Source organism: Rhododendron vialii, chromosome 2a (genome assembly GCF_030253575.1).
Source record: "Rhododendron vialii isolate Sample 1 chromosome 2a, ASM3025357v1".
Lineage (NCBI taxonomy): Eukaryota > Viridiplantae > Streptophyta > Magnoliopsida > Ericales > Ericaceae > Rhododendron > Rhododendron vialii.
In genome coordinates, this window is record NC_080558.1 from 5,687,100 (window position 1) to 5,698,694 (window position 11,595).

The 11,595-nt window shown below is 37.3% G+C and overlaps 1 long non-coding RNA gene across 1 annotated transcript; it reads left to right on the forward strand.

Annotated features, from left to right (window-relative positions):
• Positions 1-1,045: 1,045 nt before the first annotated feature.
• Positions 1,046-9,396, forward strand: LOC131317624 (uncharacterized). The gene is made up of 2 exons (XR_009197352.1): positions 1,046-1,123; positions 8,907-9,396. It is a non-coding gene; the product is annotated as an uncharacterized LOC131317624 (long non-coding RNA).
• The last annotated feature ends 2,199 nt before the right edge of the window (positions 9,397-11,595 follow it).

Here is an 11,595-nt window from a genome sequence, read left to right on the forward strand (position 1 = left end):
TATGCTTTGACAGCGGCAACGACTTGTTTTGCATATGTTCAAACTGTTTCCAACGCAACGACTTTAGCCATCACCATTCCCAGTTCTTGGATAACTATGCCTTGTTGGAAGCCAAGAGAATGCAAGGGATTGCTACTTGTTCGAACCAGCCCGAGGTAATTGAAGCAAGAATTAACGGTTAATTATTCAATACTGCCCGAGTATCCTGTGGCATTGTTCACATGATACTACCAGCAAATCACGTAACAAACAGATGTATGTGAGAAAAATAGCCCTAGAAGCATGGGTGGAGCCAAAATTTAAGACAATGGGATTAACTTAACTATAACTGAAGTCCCATTGTCTTAAATTTGATAGATAAAGGAACAATTTTAACTTTGCTGGGTACGTAAATATACATTTTAAGATATTTTACGGTGTTAAGAATGTCAAAAATCAGTAAAATCGATGGACATTTTAAGCAATTTTTCAATTTAGTAGGGTCAAAAGACTCAAGTGACCCACCCTAGAGAAATTAAAACGCAAATATATTGATACCACATAGTATTTCTGGACTACTCAAATACTTTCCAGAAATTAAAACAGATATCTAACACTCCATTCAGAAAGTCCGAACCTTTATTTTTTATTTTATTTTTGTAATGTCTTCTTATTTTGTAATGATTATCTAATTTTTTGCGGCCAAAAGTAACTTTATGCGGCCATGAGTAATTATTTGCGGCCAGGAGTAATTCTTCACGGCCAGGAGTAATTCTTTGCGGCCAAGAGTAATTATTAGCGGCCAAGTGTAATTCTCTGCAACCAAGAGTAATTCTTCGTCGGCGGCTGTGAGTAATTATTTACGGCTATGAGTAATTTTTCGAGACCAAGAGTAATTTTCTGCGGTCAGAAGTAATTCTTCGCGGCCATGAATACTCTTTATTGGAGCCAAATAATAAATTTGTAGATCTATTAACTTTTTTATTTCATTATGTCAATGTATAAGTATAGCTTTGTTCAGAGATGGTGGCCTTCATGTGATTGTTTGTTTTGTGTTTTGTTTCAACCAAGCTCATCTGTTACCATTACTGAAGAACCAACATCCACAACAAATGCTGTTGTTCTTTATGAACGACCCAAACCGGTGAGTACCTTTTGCCAACTCGCTGGGTGTTTTTCCTTTTCGGCTTGTTAGAGTTGCACGTAATTCGGCTTAGGCCCAGAAGATTACGTTGTACCAACGTTCCGGGTATGGTACCAATGTACAATACCGCGCAGGAATGATTCCGGGTATTGCGTTATAAGTATCATATGCATGTAAATAGTAAAAGGAGCCCAAGGGTCGGTGTCTAGTAACTAAAATAGTAAAATTTGTGTCCCATACCACTAAGGCTCGTATTTTTTAAGTACTTACTTTTTGCTTTACGAAAATGGTGATCATTCTCTCACAATACATCACTTTTAATTCGAAAGATAATCAAAATATTTATTTTTCTTAGCGGAACGAGGCCTTAGTCTCTTTAGTTTAGCTATGATGCCTATATTTTCCCTGGGCGCTCTTGTCATATACCTACTTTACCTTTTCTTTTCTTGGAGTTTTACATAAACTAGTGAGGAGGCACGTGCGTTGCACGTGGTTTGGTTTTGCCCCCATATAATTGTCTATATGTTATTAGTAGGAGATGAAATCGAAATACATGATTGTCGAAGTACAACTGAAAAGATGGTAAAAAAGGAAAATGTAGGACTTCCAAAAAATAGCATCTGAAATAAAATACATGGTTTGATGTAGGCTTACAAACATATGAACTCAAAATACATGGTTTGATGTAGGCGTTAACATATGTGTAGAATTGTTCTTCAAAAGTAGGAAAAATAGGAAAACAAATGTGTAGAATTGGTTCAAAAGTTGAGCACATTTATGCCACTGTAGTCCGGTTCCTCTTTTTTGTTTTGCTTGCTCTTCTTCTTTATTGATTGTATATTGGTTTGAAGTTGCCTGCATGAATAAACAAATAAGTTTTTTTTATCATATTTTATTACAAATATAGATAGTCTATTTGGCAATTTGAGTTAGAATCATACCTAGCTTTTTGTCCGCCATATAAATATTTCATAAGCATTTTGATAGTTTTTGAAGGTCCTTGCATCTGAGCCACCGTATCATATTTTGCAATATTACTCTGCATATGAGGTATTATTATGTTTGATGGTGTTTGGTTGTTGAGATGGTCTTTGATTCTCCTTTTTGGCATTGGATTTGGTTTGATTAGTATATGGATCTTTGTGTAGTTGTTTTCCTTGAACTCAACCACTTTGATTCTGTTCGTCAACATTGCAGTGTGTAACTCCCATTTGAGATCTTTCATCCTTGCTTGGAAAGCCTTCTCTATCACATGTATGTCTTTGGGTAATTGAGCCTTCACTTGATGTAACTTTGATTGGAAAGCCTTCTCTATCAAATGGTCTATGTCTTTGGGTATTTCAGCCTTCAGTGTTGAAACTTTGTTGTCATGTTGGTCAAGATTGCCAAACATCGTTATCCAAATATCTTGTTCAATACCTCTTAAAAGCGATGTCAGGTCTTCTAATATTTTGAAGAACTCCATTTTTGAAATTTTTTGATTCTTTTTCTTTGCCAAAAACCAATTGTAATGTTAGCCTCTAATACTAAGTGCTTCTTACAATTGCTCAATTTCAAACTGTTATGAAGGCAAAATAATAGAAAATTTTATACATAATGAAAACGTATTTAAATAAGATGGTAATGGGGTTTCCCGTAGATATATATCACTTGATTGCTATGGAAACCAATTAAATAAGATGGAAATGGTAGAACTTGTGAGCTATTAGTCAGATTCTGAAATGTACACAATTAACAAACTGTGTATAAAACTAATTAATCCAATGTTAAAACAGATTTTGGAGGAATTATATAAGCAAACTACTTAAACAATTAATTAAAGTAACTTTTGAGCGGATTAGAACATAAGCAGTTAATGGAAAATTTAACTCACAAATGGGGACACCAAAGAATACGTTGTACTCCCGATTCTCGACATCTTCTTCCTAGGATGCGACAATCTTTACCCAAGCTAACCTAACACTTTGAATGCGCGCCTCACGAACTAGAATGCAACGTATGAATGCAAAGGGTCTTCAACAAGCGAACAGAAAGTTGTGTAGTACTTTCTCTCGGACCTTAGACTCGATATGCATGCAACATATGTGTTTTGTTTTTTTTCCGGGGTCTTAAAAAGACGCAAAGAAGCACCATTTATAGAGATGAATGAAGCCTTATGGAAGGGTGGGAACAATTCGGCAAAAAACTAAAATGGAAAAGATGCAACTATTGGTGGCAAACAAATGCACTTGGAAGAACACACCTTTTTGAAAAGCAACTACAGTTAATGGAAAGACTTGCCAATTAACCGACACACCTCGTCAATTAACGGCGTAAGTTGGTCAATGTACTTCACAATTCAAACCTCTCGTCTTTTCCCTTTTCCATATTCGGAAATATTTTTTTATGTTTACTGGGTTGATTAAGCCTTGAGTTTAATTTTCACATTAAAAATCTCTTATGTGGTATCAACTACTTGTAGGGCTAGTTTATACGGACCCATTGCTCTGATTTTATTTGTGTCCTCGCAAGTGGGCGGTTGGATCGGGCTCCTGAAATTAGTCGAGATGCGCGTAATCTAGCCCAAACACATGTGTTTCATAAAAACTGAGTTTTTTTTTTTGGCCAACAGTTGCGTCCAATTATTTTGACTTTTGAAAGGGACTTTCCAATGACAGTTATCCTTAAATCTGGAAGGTTATTTGAAATTGGTCCCACGTGTATATGGGAAGTGTATGTTTGCTCGCTGTTTTTTGGAAGTCCTCCGTAAGTTGTCAAGGAATTTCCTTACCTTTCCAATTTCTAATGAATCTAGATAACCATTTGTCTAAGGTGATAATTGGACTTATCGCGGGTGGTTATGGGATCATGAGTTTAGGAACGGGGAGAAGCAATTGGCCTTAACATGTTTATCTGGAGGGGGAACCCAACCCTGAACTTCTTGGGATACCCTTTCCTCACTTCGCCTTGGAATAAAACTCCATCCTGTATGCAACAATTTTAGCCATAGTTGCCAATGAATTTAGAGGAGATATTGGAAGTTGCTTCATTTCTGGCTTTCCAAAGGTTGGCAACCTTGCTGATCAGCTCTCTCGCTTCATCAACTGAGTTGGAACTCTCCATAACAGACAAAGTCCATTCAGAACGCTAGATGAAGGCCTTTCATGCAAACTTGAAGGCCTCCTCCAAACAAAACACCCCTGGTCCAGTCACACAAACAGGAGATGTTCCACTGATTCCACGCCTTTCTCACACAGACGACACAAAGTAGTAGGAGAACATTTTCTGGAAAATAAAACTCTCCTTAGAAGCCAAAATGTTTCTACATGCTTTCCACCAAATTTTTCGCAGACCTCCGGATCAGCCTTAAAGAATTGCTCTGGCTTCTCCTTCTTCAGCCTTTTTTGGAGATCAAAAGCTATCTGATAACCTGACTTTACCTTGTAATTTCCCTTAGGATTAAAATGCAATACCATAACATCTGACTTTTGCACCAAAGGCACTGGAACAGCAGAGATCGCCCTCAATCCCTCCTTGGAAATTAGAGGCTTGAGCAGGTCTAGCTTCCACTCCCCTTTTGGCACATCCATAGCATCACACACCTTCACTATCCCACTTATCTTCCCAAAAGTAGGTTGACTCACCATTAAACACCTGCTTTCTAAGACCTTGCTTCAAAGACTTCTCTACTTTGGTGAATACTCGCCCATGCCCACGAAACGTTTCAGCCCTGCAGACATTGAGGAAATAAGTATTTGGAAAACAAATGCCTTTTAAGAACCTAGCCCAATAAACTTGGGGTTTCATTAGGAGTCTCCAACCTTCTTGTCTAGCCAACAGAGCAAGATTAAAGGCTTCAAATTTGCGAAAGCCCAACCCTCCATTCCTTTTAGGCAGAGAAAGACTATCCGAGCTAGCCCAGCAAATTCCCCTATCCTCTGGGTCCTCTTTCCACCAATAGTTCCTAGTTATTGAATCCAGCAAAGATATATGTAAGAAGCAAAGTGTCTAGTTTTGTTTCACTATAATTTTTGTTTTTTTTAATTGCTTTTCACTATGCATCAGTGCAGAGTTTTTTTGAAAATATACTATCAGGTAGTTGAGGATAAGGAGACACAAAAGTGATTTAGAACCTTGTCTTCAACCAGGTATTAGGGTACCCGTTTTTAGTTTGTGCAATTGATAACCTGGCATCAGCTATTCTAAATCCAGTTTCATCAAATGAAAATCATTACCAACATTTGGGAGACACTTTCGGCAAGTCATAAATGCAGAGTTGCAAACACACACTTATGGAATCAAACACACCACCAATATGATTGAGCCAACTATTACATAATTGACAAAACTATGCATGTGCAAACATTTCAGTAATTATTTTTTCCACAAAAAAAAAAAACAAAACTGTAAGTTTTTACGAAGTTTCAGCTTTAGAAGTTGGAATGAAGCTTGACATAAGTGTTCGAACAACCTTGTGAGAAGTGTATATCCTAGCACCAAAGAATTATGTCCTTCCATGTCTCTTCCTCAATTGTACCAAAGAATTATGTATGAATCATTGTGATGCATTATGAGATATTGCTTCTCGAAGGAGATTCTGGTGTAAGAAAATAATAGTATTATGGCCAAATGTAGGTTCTTGCCCATTGGCTTTTTTTGTCGGGAAACATCTAGGCAAATGATAATACATAGTAGAAATGAAAACTGGGGAAAAAAAAAAAACAGTTCTGATCCATGACACAAGAGCTTTGAATTTGTAGAAGTCGAACACCGATACCTAAAGCACAAACACTTAATATACAAAATGATGGACAGATCAAGCATTCCTACTATAGCCTATTTTAGGAATGGGACTGCCCTCTAGCATATCCCTCATGCTAATGCGTCCGTTTGGCAAATCAACAATGTAAGCGAGACCAACACCAAGTACTGCAATATAGCAATCACTCCATGCTTCTGAAGTAATGGAGTGAACGTCACTACTGTTGTTTGGCACCAAACCAGGATACAACACTTGATCTACGTTGGTCCGAACGCCATTTGCACCCATTTCTTCAAGCTTAAATCTGCTGTGGAACTCTCATGGTTAGAGCTCTTTCCAGTAAAAAGCTCTAGCAACTTGATCACGTAACGATACACATCTCCAGCCATTGATGGTTTCTCTCCTATACAATATTCTGCATCGAAATTTATCAAACGCCAAAATTTTTCTAGGAATCTTCTTAATGAGTACTTTTAGTTTGCGAGCGAGGATGTATATATTTGGTAGCTCCATGGACAAAGAAACAATGTAGAGATAAGAAAACAACATTCATGTGGATCAGCCCAAAATCTTTCTCGAGGAAGAAACTAACCTGGAGGTATGCAGCCAATGTAGCCCTTCAAGCCATTCTAAAGAAGTGGATTGTAATCACTCTCTCTGTTTTCCAACTAATCCTGCACAGTACATCCTTCACCAGCCAACATGTCAACCAAGATGTCCACTGGCAGAAATGAAACAACCAAGAAATAACAAGGTATCAAGGTTTGGCCTACAAATCATAATTATCTCATAATACTAACTTCCAACAAACTCATATCAGGGAGTTGAGGATAAGAGGACACATAACTGATTTAGAACCTTGTCCTCAACCAGGTATTAGGGTACCAATTGTTAGTTTGTGCAATTGATAACCCGGCTTCAGCTATTCTAATTCCAGTTTCATAAAAGGAAAATCAGTACCAACATTTGGGAGACACTTTCGGCAGGTCATAAATGCATAGTTGCAAACACACACTTATGGAATCAAACACACCACCAATATGATGGAGCCAACTATTACATAATTGACAAAACTATACATGTGCAAACATTTCAGTAATTATTTTTTCCACAAAAAAAAGAAAAGAAACTGTAAGTTTTTACAAAGTTTCAGCTTTAGAAGTTGGAATGAAACTTGACACATCTTTAATCTACACTTACGAAGTCAGAACTTCTTTGTAGACTATATTTTTGGCATAGTTCTTCTTCCTTTGTCACTTCGATTCCGTGTTGATGAGGACTTTAGTTGTTGACATTGAAATGCCCCGAGATAACGCAATGTTATGATGGAGAATCTTATGCAGAATAAACGATTGAGAATCTTAATTATAAGGATCATTCACCTGGCCCCAAATCACTATGACAGAATGCAAATGCAAATGAGTACCCAAATCACAATGACAGAATGCTAATGCAAATTAGTAGATTCATTCACCTAGTCCCAATATCACTATGACAAGATGCAAATGAGTCAATAAACTTCTTGTTCAACTGAGGCAAACGATGAAAATTTAGACCATAAAAGCATTTTGATATCATTAATGACTACAAAAACGTTATGCAGAATATTCGAAAGTAGGCTGAGACTTAGTGGTTTGCTCCCTTCTAAGTTCTCAAATTCAAACACATGAGTCGAGGTGTACGCTGGCCTAAACAAGTGAGTCAAAAAAAAGACCAAAAACAAGGATGCATGTATGGACAGGCAACAACTTTTGGTGTATCCATGTACTAATTTCTTCTTTCTTGTCAAAATCAGTTGGTCTGTCAAATAACTCAAAGGTATATTTTGTCAAACAGTTTGTGGGCGAAATTATGGTCTACGGAGTTGTTGACATAAGTGAGGCAGGGAGGAAAGCAGGAAGAAAGTTGAATGCATGCCTTGCCTGTATTGGACTTCCGATATGTTGTTGTAGTTCGAGCCTTGGCCGGCTGTTGGCGGCGGCCATTGTGGAGAACACGGGCTGGTGGAGGGAGGGTGTAAAGTTTTTTTGGCGGGGACAAGGAGAGGCAGTTGTGGTTTTGTATGGCAAAAGCGTTGGGATTTTGCACTGTAACGGTTGGGAAGAGGTGGGCAGAGGTTATTTGCAAGGGAGAGGAGAGGTTTGGCAAGGGTGAAGAGAGGCGTTTCTGCATTGTAACTGTTCGGAAGAGTGGTGGGGTGGGGCTGGAATTAATTGCAAGTGACAGGGGCATTTGTGGGAGAAAAAGAGTAGGAAACACCATCGTACATTTAAAAGAAGTAGTATAGATTATCTTCGCGGATTAAATAGATAACCCTTCAGTGTCATACTAGTTGAAATCTTATGCCGTATGGTATGTAACTGTACCAATAAAATAATAAAGAATAAAAACTCTTTTTTTCTCTCTATATATAATGCGTTTTGGAGTGGAACTTTGATTATTGAAGTTGGTAGCTACTTGAATGAAACGACAATGCCAACTCAATCGTGTCGGTTGTGAGAAATTGCTTTGATAATTGAACGATGGAGAGAGCTACAATCTGAAGGGTACAATGGTCTCGACGAAATTTTTATTTTTTTTAATCAGAATCAAAAATTGCAATCAATAAAAAGTCCGGCACTTCCAATTTCCATCCAAAAATGGAGAAAATGATCTACAACCAAACCCAATACTAATGGCAGTCAATAAACACAAAGAAGCGATCTTATGTCAATCTTAAACGCAAGCCTCAATCTCTATCCACACTGACAATAACGTTCGACATATTCAATAAACACAAAGAGATGGTCTTGATGAATTTGAAACTCATCTTGATATGGCAACTTTCTTTGCTGATTTTAAAAAAAAAAAAAAAAACCTCATCTTCGCTAGAGAAGTTGTCCAGATTGTTAGTTTCCTGCATGCACACTATAATACTTCATTTGTGAAATTCCCGCTGGTGTATTTTGTCAAAAAAATTTGGTCTCAAGCTAGCTTCATATTCATGGTTGCAATTTCTTGCAGTATTATGTGTTCGTAATGTTTATGTGATTATATTTTCAGCAATGGAGGCATCTTGCGCCCAGAGTGGTTGAGGTATCGTTGAACGCGCTTGACTTTGCATTGAACGCAGCCAAGATCTACTGTACCAGCAACGTCTGTACGATTATGTGACAAGAAGTGCCGGCCTGCCGGGTGTTCGAGTATATGGTAAACTTGATTGGAGGCATAGATGTGTTCGGAGTCATTCGACATACATGCACGAATCTAAGGACGGTATCGTAGAACTCACGTGTACTATCAGTCGACTTTGGATTCTTCGCTATCCAATTAGTATTTGTTTCCGAGGCATTATTTTTATTTGAGACATCGACTCCACGGCCGCAGCCATTCACTCAGTGCCGAAGTTTATTGCCTTTGAACCTCGATAATTTGAGCTTTTAAGACTCTTCGGATTTTGCCATATTGTTTTGGTTATAAATGACCTGTAGTACTATTGTATCACTTTCTTGATAGATAATCGAATTTCCTTACAGCTATTTATTTCTTGCCATGATGTATGCCACATGTTCCAGATGTGCTAATGTGGTGTGCAAAAGAAAGGGTCCTACAAGGATTTAAAAATTGGCCGCTACATAAAGTAATATATATGGTCGATACATAACGGTTTTGGCCTTCCAAAACCGTTACGCCCAAATGTAGTGGTGGGAGGAAAAATCGCATGCATATTGGCTAATTCGTATTATGTAAGGGTCTCTTCGTTCCTAATGCTAGCTAGTCTCTCTGCTGGAGACCAACCAGGGTTGTGGCTTTTTGGAGGAATCTCGCCGGAGAAGTGCCGGAATCGCTGTCAAATTGCATCACTTTGTGAACGCTTCAGCTCTACAACCACTTTCCGGTGAGATTCCGGCCGGTATTTGCACGCTGTTCAACTTGTCAAGTTTGATGACAAGTAATGTTCCTTTACGGGTAATCTTCCCAGTTAATTGGCTTGGAATTTATCAAGATTGATGATCTGTGATATCAAGTTTTCAGGTCAGATTCCAAGTGGGGTTTCCCCTTGGGTGAGATTAAGTTGTGTTCATGACAAGTTACAATCAATTTTCAGGCGGAATGCTGGTAGGTTTGACTAATCTTTCGCAGCGGATTACTTTAAAACCTAGAAGGTAATTTATTAACTGGAGATTTTTGCACGATGATTTTGCAGAGGATAATCGTCGTGGGAAAATCTTAACCCTTTGAATAGGAACCGACTCTCCAATTCATTTATGGCGGTGATAATTGAAACACTTGATTTTTTTAGGCTGTTTATATATTAAAAAATATGATAATAAAATTAAGTGTTCGAATTTTCAATATGTTTGAACCTGTGCGAAGATCTTAATTTTTTGATCATTTTATTCCAAAGGGTCATACTTAATTTCTTGATATATAAACAGCCTAAAAATATATAAGATTGATTTTTCTCTTCCATGGTTCTTTTAGGATTTTCATTGAAAGCCTTAAAGTCAAAAAATTAATTATGACCTTTTAGAATAAAATGATCAGAAAATTAAGATCTTTGCACCGGTTCAAACGGGTTGGAAATTGAAACACTTGATTTTTTTAGGCTATGTATATTTTAAAAAATATGGTAAAAAAATTAAGTGTTCAAATTTTTAGGCCACTTGAAAATTAGGCTTCTGACTCATTCAACTAGACGGGGAAGGCCTCAATGGGAAGATGGAAGAGAATGAAATGATCAACTACAAAGAGCACTTAATCTATCTTATTATTATGGGAGATGCTGCCAAGCATCTGATGTTTGGCAGCTGTGTCGAGCGGTCGGATTGACCGCTCATCTCAACATGGACGATTTGAAATATGGAATCTTGACTCTTTCGTAGATAAGTCAATCTCTTGTTAGAAGTATTCCTACTAATTAGAACCAAGAAATAATTCAATGGCACTGGGGCAAGCTTATAATTAAGGTTGAACAAGGTCGATCCACACACCAGAACATCTTCACATTAATTAGCTAGAACCCCCTTAAACCATCACATCAAGAAGTTTAAAACGTGTGTTAATTGTTAAGTACTCCTACCAATCATCAAACTTGCATTTAACGCGGCCGGCTTGTTCCAACTGGGCAACAAACTAGCTAGTGGGCAAACTAGAGGACAATTTTTTTAAAATCATGCCTTTAATCATTATTAAGAACATGACTTCAAAATAAGAAATAAATAAATAAATAAATAAATATATATATATATATATAAATAAATATATATATATATATATATATATATATATATATTCGGGGCGGTTTCGGAGACACCCAAAAAAACACCTAAAAAAATACCTCATAGTTCCCGATCAAATTTTTATGATCCAAGCCGCTCAATGTGATCAGAAAGTGATTTTAAGGGTACCCGTAAAAAATCGGCAAAAAAAATGACCGGGAAGGGCTTGATCCGAACAGTTTCGAACAGTTTTTTATTGAACGGTTCAAATAAAAACAGCTCAAATCAAGTCTTTCCCGATCATTTTTTTTGCTAATTTCTTGCGAGCACCCTTAAAATCACATTCTGCACACATTGAACGGTTCGGATCATAAAAATTTGATCAGAAACTATGAGATTGAGATTTGGGGTATTTTTTTAGGTGTTTTTTTGGATGTCCCTTGAACTGTCCCTATATATATATATATATATATATATATATGCGGACCTTATATGCGGACCTTCAGGTAAGGACCTTATATGCGGACCTC